The 13971-nt window shown below is 36.5% G+C and overlaps 1 protein-coding gene across 4 annotated transcripts in view; it reads left to right on the plus strand.

Annotated features, from left to right (window-relative positions):
* Positions 1-13971, plus strand: part of Grm7 (glutamate metabotropic receptor 7) — a 905362-nt gene that overhangs the window by 129800 nt on the left and 761591 nt on the right. The gene's annotated exons all lie outside the window — the stretch shown is intronic.

Consider the following 13971-nt stretch of genomic DNA (forward strand, 5'->3'; position numbering starts at 1 on the left):
TTTGACCCCCAAAACCAGCAGTGAAAGATGGGTATCACAAGCACTTGTTTGTATCCCCAGCACTGAGGTAAGCAAATGATGTCTGAAGCATGCTGACTAGCCAACTCTACAGAACTCTAGGCTAATGAGAAGAACTTGTCTCAAAAAACAAGATGGGTGGGTGGCATCTGAGGATAACACCTGGCATTGACATACCTCATACACATACACATGTACATATATGCTCCTGCCCACAGAGTCATACACATATAAATGATCATGCCAAAACTACTTGGGACAGTTACTTGAATAAAAAATGGATCATATAGAAATTAAATGAATAACAATACAAAGGAAAGGAAAAGAATATCTACTGCTAGATATGGGGGAGGAGAAAGTTTATTGAAGATAAAAGGGAGAGAGTAGGTAGAGGCAGAGACTTCTAAGAGAGTCCAGAGTGGACATGACCAGAGGAGTTGGGTCATGTGAGGAGATGAGGGGGGAGAGAAGAGAGAGAGGAGAAAGGGGAAACAGGTGCAGCATCCAGAAAAGGCTTGAGGAAAGCAGATCTAGAAGGGCATCCAGTCCCTGTGCTGGAGAGTTCAGGGTAGAGGGTGGGATATGCCAGCTATACCCACTAACAGGAGGGGATGTGGGATGCTGGGAGAACCTGGAGGCCAGGTCTGCTTTGATATGTTAAATAGGCACCTCAGTCTTTTGTCCTGAACTTTAACCTTAGCAGAAATGTTCCTCAGTATTGAACACTCTGGAAAACAACAACAACAATAACAACAACAATCAAACAAACAGTATCAAACCTATAAGTAGTCCCTGAAAAGCTACAGTGAAGAATAACACCTGAATAGGAGGTTATGTCTAAGTGGGGACAACGTGAAGATGTTTCCTGACATTTTCTATATCACTTGAATACTAAAATAATATTTAATTATGTAATTATTTTTTGAAGAGGTTTAAAAAGAGGCAAAAGTTAGATCAGAAATACTAGGAATTTTCTGTTCCTTATATTCTTTTATAACTGTGTAGATTTCCTAACTCTGTGACTGTCTGCTTGTTTCCAGTTCTTCTTAGATATTCTACTTTGTCTAAATAGTTAAACACACATACACACAATTATTTAGAGACTGAGAGTGAAACAATTTGAATATAACATAATAATGCACAATGTAGACGTCAGAGTATCTTGTAAAGTGTGATTGGCACATCAGTCAAAGGCAGATTTGTAGAGCGTAGTCCATAGCTCTCCCGTTGATATATTGGAACTTTGTTGCCAAACACCTTTTCTTAAAATTTGCATCTTTTAAGATAAAACCTCAAAATGTGTGTAAATGATGAGAAAATGTTCTTATTTCTGCTCTGCACTGCAACATGGAATGTCTACTCAAATTCACTGAATTCCTGGGATTTTCTGTCACAAAAGCAGGGAGCATCACCCTTCCCTAAAGCCTTGCTTTCTTTTTATCTCCCTCTGTCATTCATGTAGCTGATTTCCTGCTTCATGCAAATGAAAACCTGAGCCAAGCATTTCTTGGGGAAACTGAGAAGCTCTTAGGCACCAGCACCAAAATCCCTGGCATACAAATCCAGCAGCTCTCGGAAAAACCAGGGAATTAGCAAGAACATACCAGTAGTCTAAGAAGAAAAAAATATCCATCCTATTTCCTAATCTACGAGCAGACAGGATGCAGATGAAACTCTGAAGAATGGAAAGTTATTCGACCTGCAATGTAATAAAAAGTGATTAAAAATCCACTTCTGATATGGTAACGATTTTAGAATCCCTGCTTTTACTTGTCCTTTTCCCCTCATTCTGTATAGGGAAGTTAATGTTTAATATGGATTATTAATGTGGTCTCCAAAACTATTTTGTCTTATTTCAATGCCTCTTTTCAGTTAATTTTAAGGCAAATTGTATTAATATTTTGGACAATTGTATTTTCTTGGTTGGTTGCCTTTACTGAGACTGTCTCTGCTGGTGATGATGATTTAACTACTCCTTAATAGAAACTCCAGCTAAATGTTTTTAAAGTGTATTTGAATGCAGCATTGATAGTTAAAGTAAAGGATATAAGGTTTTGAATTAAACCTGAGACCATACTATATACTTCCAGAACTGAATTTATTAGATTCTTTTGCTATCTAACAATGGAAAGAACATTCAACATTATAATTTTTAAAATTGTTCTCTTCTGCAAAAGGGTTTAGTTCCATTTTTTTAAATCCACAAAAGAAACCCCAATAGTAATAATAATAGCACAGAGTTTGATGTGTTTTTTTTTTTACATTTTTTTTTTATTTTCACTTAAAAATTTCCATCTCCTTCCCTCCTCCCATTTCCGTCCCCCTTTTTCTCCAGTTCAAAGAGCAGTCAGGGTTCCCTGCCCTGTGGGAAGTCCAAGGTCCTCCCCCCTCCATCCAGGTCTAGGACTAGGCTCCCACAAAGCCAGTATATGCAGTAGGATCAAAACCCAGTGCCATTGTCCTTGGCTTCTAGGTGAGCCCTCCTTGTCCGCCAAGTTCAGAGAGTCCAGTTTGATCACATGCTCCATTAGTCCCAGTCCAGCTTGCTTTGGTGAGTTCCCATTAGATCAGCTCCACCTTCTCAATGGGTGGGCACACCCTTGGCAGTCCTGACTTCCTTGCTCATATCCTCCCTTCTTCTGTTCCTCATTTGGACCTTGGGATCTCAGTCCAGTGCACCAATGCGGGTCTCTGTCTGTAGCTTCATCCATCGCCAGATGAAGGTTCTATGGTGATATGCAAGATATTCATCAGTATGGCTATAGGATAGGGTCATTTCAGGCTCCCTCTCCTCAGCTGCCCAAGGATCTAGCTGGGTACATCTCCATGGACACCTGGGTACACCTCTAGAGTCAAGTCTCTTACCAACCCTAAAATGGCTCCCTTAATTAAGATATCTACTTCCCTGCTCCCATATCTACCCTTCCTCCATCCTAACTGTCCCATTCCCCCAAGCTCTCCCCATCCCCCCTTCTCACTTTTTTCTCCCCACCACACCCCAAGTTCCCAATGTTTGCCTGGAAATCTTGTCTCCTTCCAATATCCAGGAGGATAACTATATGTTTTTCTTTGGGTTCACCTTCTTATTTAGCTTCTCTAGGATCATGGATTATAGGCACAATGTTCTTTATTTATAGCTAGAATCCACTTATGAGTGAGTCCATACCATATTCTTCTTTTTGGGACTGGGTTACCTCACTCAGGATAGTGTTTTCTATTTCCATCCATTTGCATGCAAAATTCAAATTGTGATTGTTTCTTACTGCTGAGTAATACTCTAATGCGTACATATTCCATACTTTCTTTATCCATTTTTCCATTGAGGGGCCTTCTAGGTTGTTTCCAGGTTCTGGCTATTACAAATAATGCTGCTATGAACATAGTAGAACAGATACTTTTGTAGTATGATAGAGCATCTCTTGGGTATATTCCCAAGAGTGGTATTGCTGGAGTTTGATATTTTTAACTAAGAGACTTCTGTGAGTAGGATCCATCAGAGCTAACTTGAATTTTTATTTCTATATTTGCTTTGCGATGTGGGAGATTTAATAACCATGAACCTCAATTTCCTCATCTGTATAGTGGGGAGGCAAGAATCCAGCTCATCTAGCTATTGTTTGTTTTAAATAGGATAGTAGGCAATCACTACTTAGTACTCTTCTCTTTCAAAACTGTTATCTTACTTCAATTTTATAAGTGACTTCTATTCCAGGGCTTAATGGAGTCCATTTTCTCTTCTGAAACATCTGAACATGGTCTCCATTGTCCTCTTGAGAGTCTGTTCTTCTACATTCAAACCAGTATAGCCAATTGAGTTCTGCTTACAGCGATCATTCTAGAACTTCTCTAGCCCAAGGTGAAGCTCTTCCATGTTCTCGTCATAACTTAGCTTCCAAGGCTTATGAACATGGTCTGGTTTGTCATAGCCATGTTTCTTAGTTTCCTGCACCTGTTACCATTGCTCTGGCAAAAGCACCTGATACAAGTAACTAAAGAAAAATGGAGTGGCTTTGAGCTCACAGTTTGAAGATACCATCCATCATGTTAGGAAAGCCAGGAAAAGCACAAGATAACTGATCATAGATATCTGTAGTTACGAATCAGACATAAAAGCTGAATTTTGATGGTCACATCTCTTGACCATCACAATCAGTGACCTCTGACACTGACAGGGATTGTTCTGAAATGTGATGGCCAGTGTGGGTTGCCAACATACACCCTGAACTGTGGGAGCCTTGACTGAGCCACTTAGTTTTTCTGTGGATATGACTTTGGGGCATTTCCTTGAGAGCTAATTCATGTAGGAGAGCCCAGTCCACTCTAGAAAGTACCATTCCTAGGTATTTCTGAGCTTTATAATAAAGGTAGCTGAACATGAATCTGGAGGCAAAGCAGTAAGTAGCACTCTTCTGTGATTTCTGCTTCAAACCCCTCTACTTGACTACTTTTGATAATAGATTTAACCTCTAGGATGAAGTAAACCATTTTCTACACAAATTGCTTTTGATCATAGTGTTTACCTAAGCAACAGAGATCCAACTACAACAGACTGTTTACTCTAGTAGAGAAGAATGAATGAGGAAAAACAGAAATGCTTCAGTGATATTGTTAACTATGAGGTCTTTTAGCAGATTCATGGTCTTTTTCTGAAAAGCATAATTAACCATCCAACATGATTCAAATGTTAAGGAGGAAAAAATGGAAGTTTAAAATCAGGATAAACATTTTTAAAGGCTGCTGTTGTGTCTGCACAGGCGTGATATAGTTAAGAGAGGCAGCATCTGGGTTAACCTTACTTATATAGACAGCCTAAGTAATTGTGACTTTATATGTAGATCTGTTACTACCAACTCGAAAATATACCTATTTGTAAACTGGCAAATAGCTACTTCCCATCGATTAAGAACTGCCTGTTTTTCAGTGTTTTAAATATAATATGATTAAGTTTAAATTGAGTTAAAAAAAAGAGTAAGTTACACATAAATTGAGTTACTGGAGTGGTTTCACTTTTAAAAACTGAATTAAAGACTTTGAAATTAATTTAGTTTTGAACAGAATGTGTTCAGTGTAAGTTTTGTGTATTAATTTGCCTTTGCACTAACTCTTTGGAACAAAAAGAAGAAACCAATTTCAACATTTTATTTTCCATATTTACAGCCAGCATCAAACTTTTCTCTGCAATAAACATGAATTATACACCACTTGCAGGTGGGAGTCCCATCTGTGCATGCATTTCTCTCCTGCAAACAATGGATGTGCCCGTGGACTCCCCCTGCATCAATATTAAGTCCCCTCACCTCAGCTAATTATGTAGTAGAGATATTTAATTCATTTTCATCTTTAATTATATACTTATGATTAATGGTGGAAGCACTTTTAACCTATAGCCTCAAAATTCCATTTTAATTAGTGAAAAACATTCCAGACAATTTGAAAGACTCTTTATAGATATATTGTTTTACTTTAAAAAAAATCCAAAAGCAGTAAAAAGTCAATTCTCTTTGTAGATTGAATCATTAATAATTTGGAATGTAAGCTAATACCTTAAAGCTGCAGTGCTTAGAAAACCCAAGCTCAAACTCCAACAGGTCTGTCTCAGTTCTAATCTCACTCTGTGCTTTCCAGAGCTGTGACTGGAGAAATGTGTACAGACTTCATTATGTTTATATTCTTAATCCAAGGAACTAGGTTAAGCATGAATTCGTTCTGATAATTAAATTAGAAATGGTTGCCTAGCACATAGTATTGCTCATTATAGCATGGTTTTTATATTATGCTCCATTTAACAGCTTATATGAATTCAAAATTATTTATTATGATAATCATGAATACATACTAATATATACATATACAATTTATGTACTTAAAATGATTTTGAATTCAGGAATGTAGAGATGGTGTATTGGCTAAGAGCACTTGCTGCTCTTCTAGAGAAATGGAGTTCAGTCCCCAAGAGACACCAGTGCTTGTCACTCCAGCTCCAGGAGATCTAATGTTTTTTTTTTTCTGACCTATGGGAGTACTTCGACAGGTATACACACACACACACACACACACAAATAAAAATAAATATTTTAAATATGTAAATGAAAGGATAGTATCATAAACCAGTTATACCCTGGGAACTTTGTCACTAGGCCTCGGGGGATATGGAACAGGGAAAGCCAATAATGAAGTTCTTAGATTATAATGTTTTGCAGTGAACACATGTAATACATGACTATGATGTAGTAATTTAGAATCTGGTGCAATAGTGTTACAAAGATCATGCCAAACAAAACCTTTAGATGCTGATGATGGACAACAGACTTCTGCTCTAAGATCAATAATGGAAACTGATTTCCCTGAACCTTTTTCTTGTTTACAATTATGCTTTGTTTTGGTTGTAGTCAGATTTTTTTTGGGGAGGGGGGCTGCTAGTTCACAAATAATGACATGGAGACTTACTATTAATTGTGAAAGCTTGACCTTAGGTTAGGCTTGTCCCACTAGCTCTTATAACTTAGATTTATCCACTTATTTCAATCTACATTTGGTTGCATGGCTCATTACCTCATCTCTTCATTCTACTTATGCTACTTCCTCCACATCTGGTTAGTGATTCCATCTTCTTCTTCCCAGAGATCTCTCCTGGCCCAGAAGTCCTGCACAGACCTCCTGCCTAGCTATTGATTGTTTAGCTTTTTATTATAGCAATCACAGCAATACATTTTCATACACTGTACAAACATCCCACAACACTTGGTTGGTTTCTTTACTTTCCTCTTGCTATGATACCATACTTAAGCAAAAGCAATTCCCCAAAAAAGAAGGACTGATTTTAGTTCACAATTCCAAGTATGGCCAATCATTGTAAGGAAATCAACACAAGAGCTTATGGATCACATTATTTTCTCAGTCAGAAGAGAGTAATGTAAACATGGTGGTCTTCTTCCCAGAGATCTCTCCTTGCCCAGCAGTGTATCTCTAATACTTTCTGTCTGCATGAGCAAAACTGAACCTGCTATGCAACTGTGCTTAGCTCATGGCATGCTCATGGCTCAAACCCCAAGGCAGTGGTCAGAGATGTGCCGCTGTACCACAGCCCTTACGAAAGACTGCAGGACTAGGAAGCTGTGTTTGGCTCCTTTTTGTGTATGTTTGGAACCGTTTTTAAAGTTTTCTCAGGTCTTATGTGGAAATAAATACCCTGAAATTGGATGTCATTTGTAGGAAGTCTCTCTTTGTACCCCCAATCAGCTCCCAAATTAACATGCTGGGACATATTATTAATTATAAATGAGTAACCAATAGATTAGTTTTGCTACTAACTAACTATTATAACTTCAATCATTTCTATTAATTTACATGCTGCCACATGACTCATGACTTGTTACCTCCACATCCTACTTGTCATGTTTTTCTCCTTATCTGACTGGTAATTCTGCCTTCTTCTCAATATTCTCTCTGCCACAAAAGTCCTGCATTGCTATTGGCCATTTTAGCTCTATTAAATAAAACACAGTGATATATCTTCACACAGTGTAAAGGAATGTGGCACAACATACATCACTGTAGCAGAGCTAAGGTAGAAATTTCAAAGAGCTAGTCTTCTTAAATTCTATCAAGAGCAGAGAGAATTTAATGCATAAATGCTTACTTGCTTGCTTGTGTGAAGCATTCTTGTACATTCTTATACAGTTCAAGACCCCCATTTGCCTAGAAAATGGTGCCACCCACATTGAGCTGGCTTTTCTCACATGTTAACATGACCCTTATCCAACAGGCCCATGGGCACAATTCAGTATAGACAACCCTTTATTAAGACTCTTGTAAATGAACTAAGTTGTGCCACATTGACAGTTAAAGACAACCATTGCATTGAATGTGAAAAATCAAGAATTATGAGTTATTTGACTATTTTAGAGACTGAGAACTATAAGAAAAATAAGTAATATATGCATATGTCATTAAACTTAAATGAAACTATTTGGAAACATAGAAGTAACATTTAGTGAAACTGTCACCATTATCATTTTTGTCTTTATAATTATAGTCTCTAAATATTAGGAAGATATGAAATATTAAATTGGGTAAAAGTTTAAAATGTTTTAGTACATTTTGAGATACCTGTGATTTCTTTTAAAAACAAAAACACACTTTTAAATAACTTTCTTTGCTTGAAACAGTTACATGAAATTCTTGATCAAGACTTATCTTGACTATCTCTTCAAATTATTGATAAACATCTTCAACAAATACTTCATTTATGCAAGTAGATATTAAACTAATGAAAATCACCTTATAACCATTTAAAATTTGTATTGAATTATGTTTAAAAATTCTAATAGCTTTCTTTTCAATGTGTTGTGATAATGTGAATGAAATTAAAATCCAATCCATCTTTTCTCCATCAAGTGTTTCAAAATAATGATGAAACTCTAAATTACAAAATAAAATTTATTGTTGGATTAGAGACCCCAATTTTGCTTCAAAATACCTTAGCAGAGAAAAGCCTGTAAAGCTCATATCAGACAATGAATAGATAGATCAGTGTATGAAGAGGTTAAAATTTTAGATTACTGTTTGTAATCAGTGTTTAAGTCCCTGATTGGTATCCCAATGAATAGCCCCTTTATTTGTGGAACTTAAGATTTGAAACAAACTTTGTGAGACACTTCATAGTAAACCATAGGTACTTACCACTGGAAGGCCCATATTCATCAGTAGCCTCTTGAGATGCATGGGAACTCATTTGTTTCTTCCACATTAGTACATCTAGATAGAGCAAAAGACACTGGATACTGGTTATCATTTTTATGGCTGGGGAAGATCCTACTCTTACGTGATAATTCCTTTTCAGACCACCTTGTATGGAAGCCTGAGGCCTCTTTCTGCCCATATCTAGACGTTATTACAATCAAGGAGGAATTGAACTCTTTCTCCTACCACTTTGTTGGATCCTGAGCTGTAATAAATCTGTAGCTCAGGCATATCCTGTAAAACAGGAAACTTCCTTTTGCTGTGTGACACGGTCATGGTGAAGTCATCACACAAAGCATTACTCAGGAGGTTTTCCTCTTGGTCCACACAAACCTCCTTTGATGCCATATGCATGAAACCATAACAATCCAAATGTATGTGGTGTGGCACTTAATATCAAAGAGTGTTAATAAATGTCTAGGTGGGTGCTTTATATATTTACTGTGTTGTACCCTTTACTATTCTTTTAGAGTACACTCATAATTGCAAGAAAATAACATAAAACAGTAGCTGTGATACTACTCATGGACCCATACCATCTAGGTTTCTGTAAGTATGCCCTAGGATGTTCACACAATAACGGAATTGCCTGGTAAGACAGTAGTAAAACAAATGTTCATCCTCAGCTGAGGGGTAATTATTCATTTTGAGTGTGTCACAAAAATTTCACTCTGATATCTTTATCTTGTATGAATATTTTCAGACTTTAAAATGTCTGTAATATCTGTCTGTATATTATGCATGAACTTATATTCAGTTGTGATGTGTGCCATCCGGTGAGGGTTCTGCATATATCTTAGGTACTTTTCAGGAGAATGTTTCATTCATTTTTCTTAGTTGTCATATTATGAAATATGAATGTGAAGGTTTCTTTGGCTTGTTTCTAGATATTACGGATCTGCTATGTTAAGAGTCTTAGGCCAAGTCAGCATTCTAATATAAGTTGAAAACTCCAGGATTTCTTCAGATATGAGAGAATCCAGAAACACTGAAAGTCATACCAGCTTACTCACAGGCACTAGGTATTTCTATTTATTTCTGTATTTATAGGCAACCCCCAGTTTAACTTGCTGTCTTCACACTGCATTTAGCATGGGTGGGGTACAACTTTCCTCCTGGCTCCAACATAGTACTCTGTGCAGGAAACATGGCCAGGGAAAAAGGAACTGAATTATGTAGCTACTCATGAAATGAAGAGTTAATTCCATTCAGGCCAAAAGATCAAGTTTGAAAAGATGCAGAATTCCTCTAAAGGGAGAAAAAAAATTTGTAATCAGAAAAAATATGTGTGTGTGTTGTATGCGTATGAATGTATATATGCTAATATATATATATTAATATACACCAACAAAACACACAACTTTTATCCTCATGCCGAAATCCATTACATGTACTAATATGAATTTCAAATCACCAGGGTTTAGGATATATATTATATTTGAAAGAGTTTTCTAGAATGTAATGGTCAGGGATGTTATGCTGTTCTCATTTTATTTTATATGCAAGTGTGCATGTGTATGTATGTGTGTGTGTCATTATATGCATATAGGAGCAAATCATGTGTGGAGAAATCTGTGGAGAAAAGAAAATGCTCATACCTTCTGGAACTGTACTTCTAGACAGTTGTAATCTACCTGATATGGGTTCTAGGAGAAAAAATTTATGTCCTCTGCAAGAAGCAAGTGCTCTTAAGTGATGAACCATATGTCTTCCTCCACTTTTATCATTTCTTAATAGAATACTTGATAGGAAGCTCTTCAACTCATTAATATCTACTGAACTCATCAGAGGGCTTGAATTTTCCAGTCACAGCTAGAGCACAAGAAATTTTGAAAAGAACATGTGTCTATGAACAATGTTATCAAAATTACAGAGTGTTTCTCAGCGGGAATGCCCACAGGATCAATTACAGCTAAGATTTCTTGATGCATTAATATGCTTTCTTTTGTTATATCAAAAGATTGTTTATCTAATTCTGTTTCTCTTTTGTCCACCTGACTTCAAGCAAGCATGAAAGAAAACTTATTGTTTTATCACAGAAGTAGTTAGTAATCGTAGTGGTTCTCATGTCCTTTCTCCCCTTTATGTGGTTTTGTTGTTCAGTGTATAATTTTAGAATAGTAGCAGAAGTCATACTAAGTAATATTGGGAGAAGTCAGAAAATGTTTATTAACCTTTATTTTAGGAAAATAATTCATGTAACCACTGCATATACTCATTTGTGTGCATTATAGATATGTAGAATATGTAAGCATGTTTTACATATGATGTGCATATATTTACCTATGCATATATGGTAAAATGAGCATTCCATTTTTATATTTTTGCCTGTGAGCTGAGCCTTTAATTACTGAACCATCTATCTAACACAGACATTCCATTTTTAAATCTGAAGTATTTATAATGAACTTAATACAATTTTTTTCTGCGTACCTACTATGGTTAGGCTCTGAAGAATAGTGAGGCTAGGTAATAAATGGCCTTTCTATGTGAGAGTTAAATTTAATGATGAGAAGATATGTTTAAGAGACTTTAGTTCAGAAATTTTAGAAAGCACAAAAACTGTATGAGAGACTACTTGAATGACTTAATTTAGCAATTATTTCTGGATAATGACAACCATTGATAGTCATTCCACACAGTTATACAGTAGTGTCTACATTCGAACTTGATGTTTCAAATTATCGGGGAAGGTATAGTAAAGCAAATCTGAGTCAGTCAACCTGCTCTTGACTTTGTGCCATTTAAGCCCTGCTGTATGTCCCTCAGTAAATTTTTCTGGGCTTTTGGACCCCAGGAATCAAAAGTGGATCAATGCAAACTCTAGGGTGATTGTCAAGAATAAATGGAAGAGTTTCTATAGAAGAGTAATTGATTCTGTTTATCTGTAAAGTTTTCTATAGTCATACCCCCCCCTTTTTTTAACAGTTTTCGCATTTCTCAAACAGAAATTATTTTTATTACCTTGAGGAATTGCAGTCATGCACATATCTGCATCACTACAAGCAATTGTCTCTTGGTATCTGAAGTAGTTCAAGTTGTCAAAGCAGAAACTTGTCTCATGTTTGCTTTTCCCTCCAGCACATATGCATTGTCTCATGCCTAAAATGGAAAGTTTGGAATTACTATTTCCTGTTTGAGTTTACACGGCCCAGGAAATCCTGGCCTGTGTTTTCCAATTACTATGAATTTGTGTAGCAGTACTGAGGGTTGTTAATGATCTGGTGCATCCCAAAGTATTTACATTCATCTAAAGGTTCTTTCTCAAGAAGACACTCAACATGTGACATACAGCAGTTAAAAAGAGTTTTGAAGTAAAGTCAAATTGAAACGCTAGTGCAAGATTGAGTGGTTTTAATATAGAAAAACCAGCCACCCATGGGTGTGCCGTTCAATTGTGTCTGAAAAACTATGAACACAGGCATGTTTCACACACTCCTTATGATCATAGCATGAGTTGCTAAGCAAGACTTAGCATCTAATGAAAAGATGCAAGATGGTACATAGTCATCTGCATCTGTAGTTTCTAAAGCTAAATTTATGATGACTAGATTTTTTCATTTTCATGAGTTACCATTCTGGCCAAGAAGTTCTTACAGATTTCATTGAGTTTTGAGTATTTACATCATAACCGAGCACATCAGAAGAATTTCTCTTCTTAACTATTTGTTACCTCTGTAAGATTGGCCTACTTGGATCTGTGTTGAAGATTCAATTTTCATCCTGTGTATTGGGCTCAGTCCTTAACGAAATCTCTTGATATTCAAACCAAACATTCCTGACTGATGGGAAACTCTGATGGCAGCTCCCTCCATCCATCATGGGAAGCACTAGATCCTTACTGCACTACTTCGCCAAATGTGTTTACATTTAATTAAGACAAGTCTCCTCAACCAGGAGAAAGTTGTTGTGAAACTAGGTTGTTTGGAGATTTGCCGTCGTTTAGTACATGCACAGAGAAGGAAAGCAATTTAAAATACCATCTTGTGGAAGCAAAATGGTTTGCCAAAAGACAAACAAGAACATCCCACCTAATTCATGATGATTTCATATCTGCTTTTAATTACAAATTCATGGTTCCAATTTTCCATGAAGTGGTCTATTGGGTTCACCTCATTTTAGGGCTAGAAGTGGCCTTCAGAGCTGCAGTGAGACTCTTCTCCAGCTTCTGTCATGATAAAAAAATGTCTTCCCATTCATCACAACTTCTTCATTTTTTTCACCTTTCTGCCTTGGAACCAGAGCCATATGATTAGAAGTATATTCCTTCTGCTTTGCATATTAATAATTCAAGTTTATCCCAAACACCTCACTGTTCTCAGACTCACTGCTCTCTATTGTCCCATCTGGAAAGAAGTGCAGGTGATAATATTGACTATTTCATAAATTTATGTGAGAATTTGATGAAATAAAGAATGACCAGATGCTTTCTACAAAATTGTATATCTTTACCATGAGGTGCTGCTGACTACTGCCAAGAAAATTTCAAACTGTTAATTCTTGCTGTCATAGAGACATTTGTATTTTAAGGAAGAAAATTAATTCTGTTTTATACATTTGAGACAATTTCCTGACATTCTGTCCTCAGCTCTAAATCTGGTGCTAGCTCCCCTTTTATAAGAGTATCTATACAGTCACATCTTTTTTATTTTTATATAGTTTGTACTGAATATGTATGCTAACTATTGAGTTATTTAATGAAATTAACTATGATTCAGGGACTACAAAAGAGAAATGATGACCTTGGGTTTGTGAGAAGTTACTCCAGGTCACCCAGCTTGCAGGAGCAGAGCTCAGGTCTGCGTTGAGTTTCTTACGTCTTATTCTAAGTATGCCATCTGTTTCAGTTCTTAGAAAGGATTGCCGCATTTGGGATAAGGTCTGTAGAGTGATCTAAAGAAAGAATTCTTAAATGAAAGGACTCCAGAGACCTTTGGATTGGTTGGGGGGAATCCTAGGGATCCCTAAATTTAAACAAATGAGTTGGAGTAGTTGAATCACTTTAGAGATTCTTGCTGTGGAAATGTTAAGATTTCATAAATTACTTTAAAAGCATCTAGATCTTCTGGTCTTTATCAAGCACAGGGTGGACACCTGTAACCCGTTTTTATGTTGCAGAAGATATAATTTTGTGGCTCTTGCTAAGAAACAGTAAGAGAGACTTTATTAATGTCTATAGCTAGATGTAGGAACCATAGCAATGGGATTTAT

The sequence above is a fragment of the Microtus ochrogaster genome, unplaced genomic scaffold, assembly GCF_000317375.1.
Source record: "Microtus ochrogaster isolate Prairie Vole_2 unplaced genomic scaffold, MicOch1.0 UNK1, whole genome shotgun sequence".
NCBI classification, from domain to species: domain Eukaryota; kingdom Metazoa; phylum Chordata; class Mammalia; order Rodentia; family Cricetidae; genus Microtus; species Microtus ochrogaster.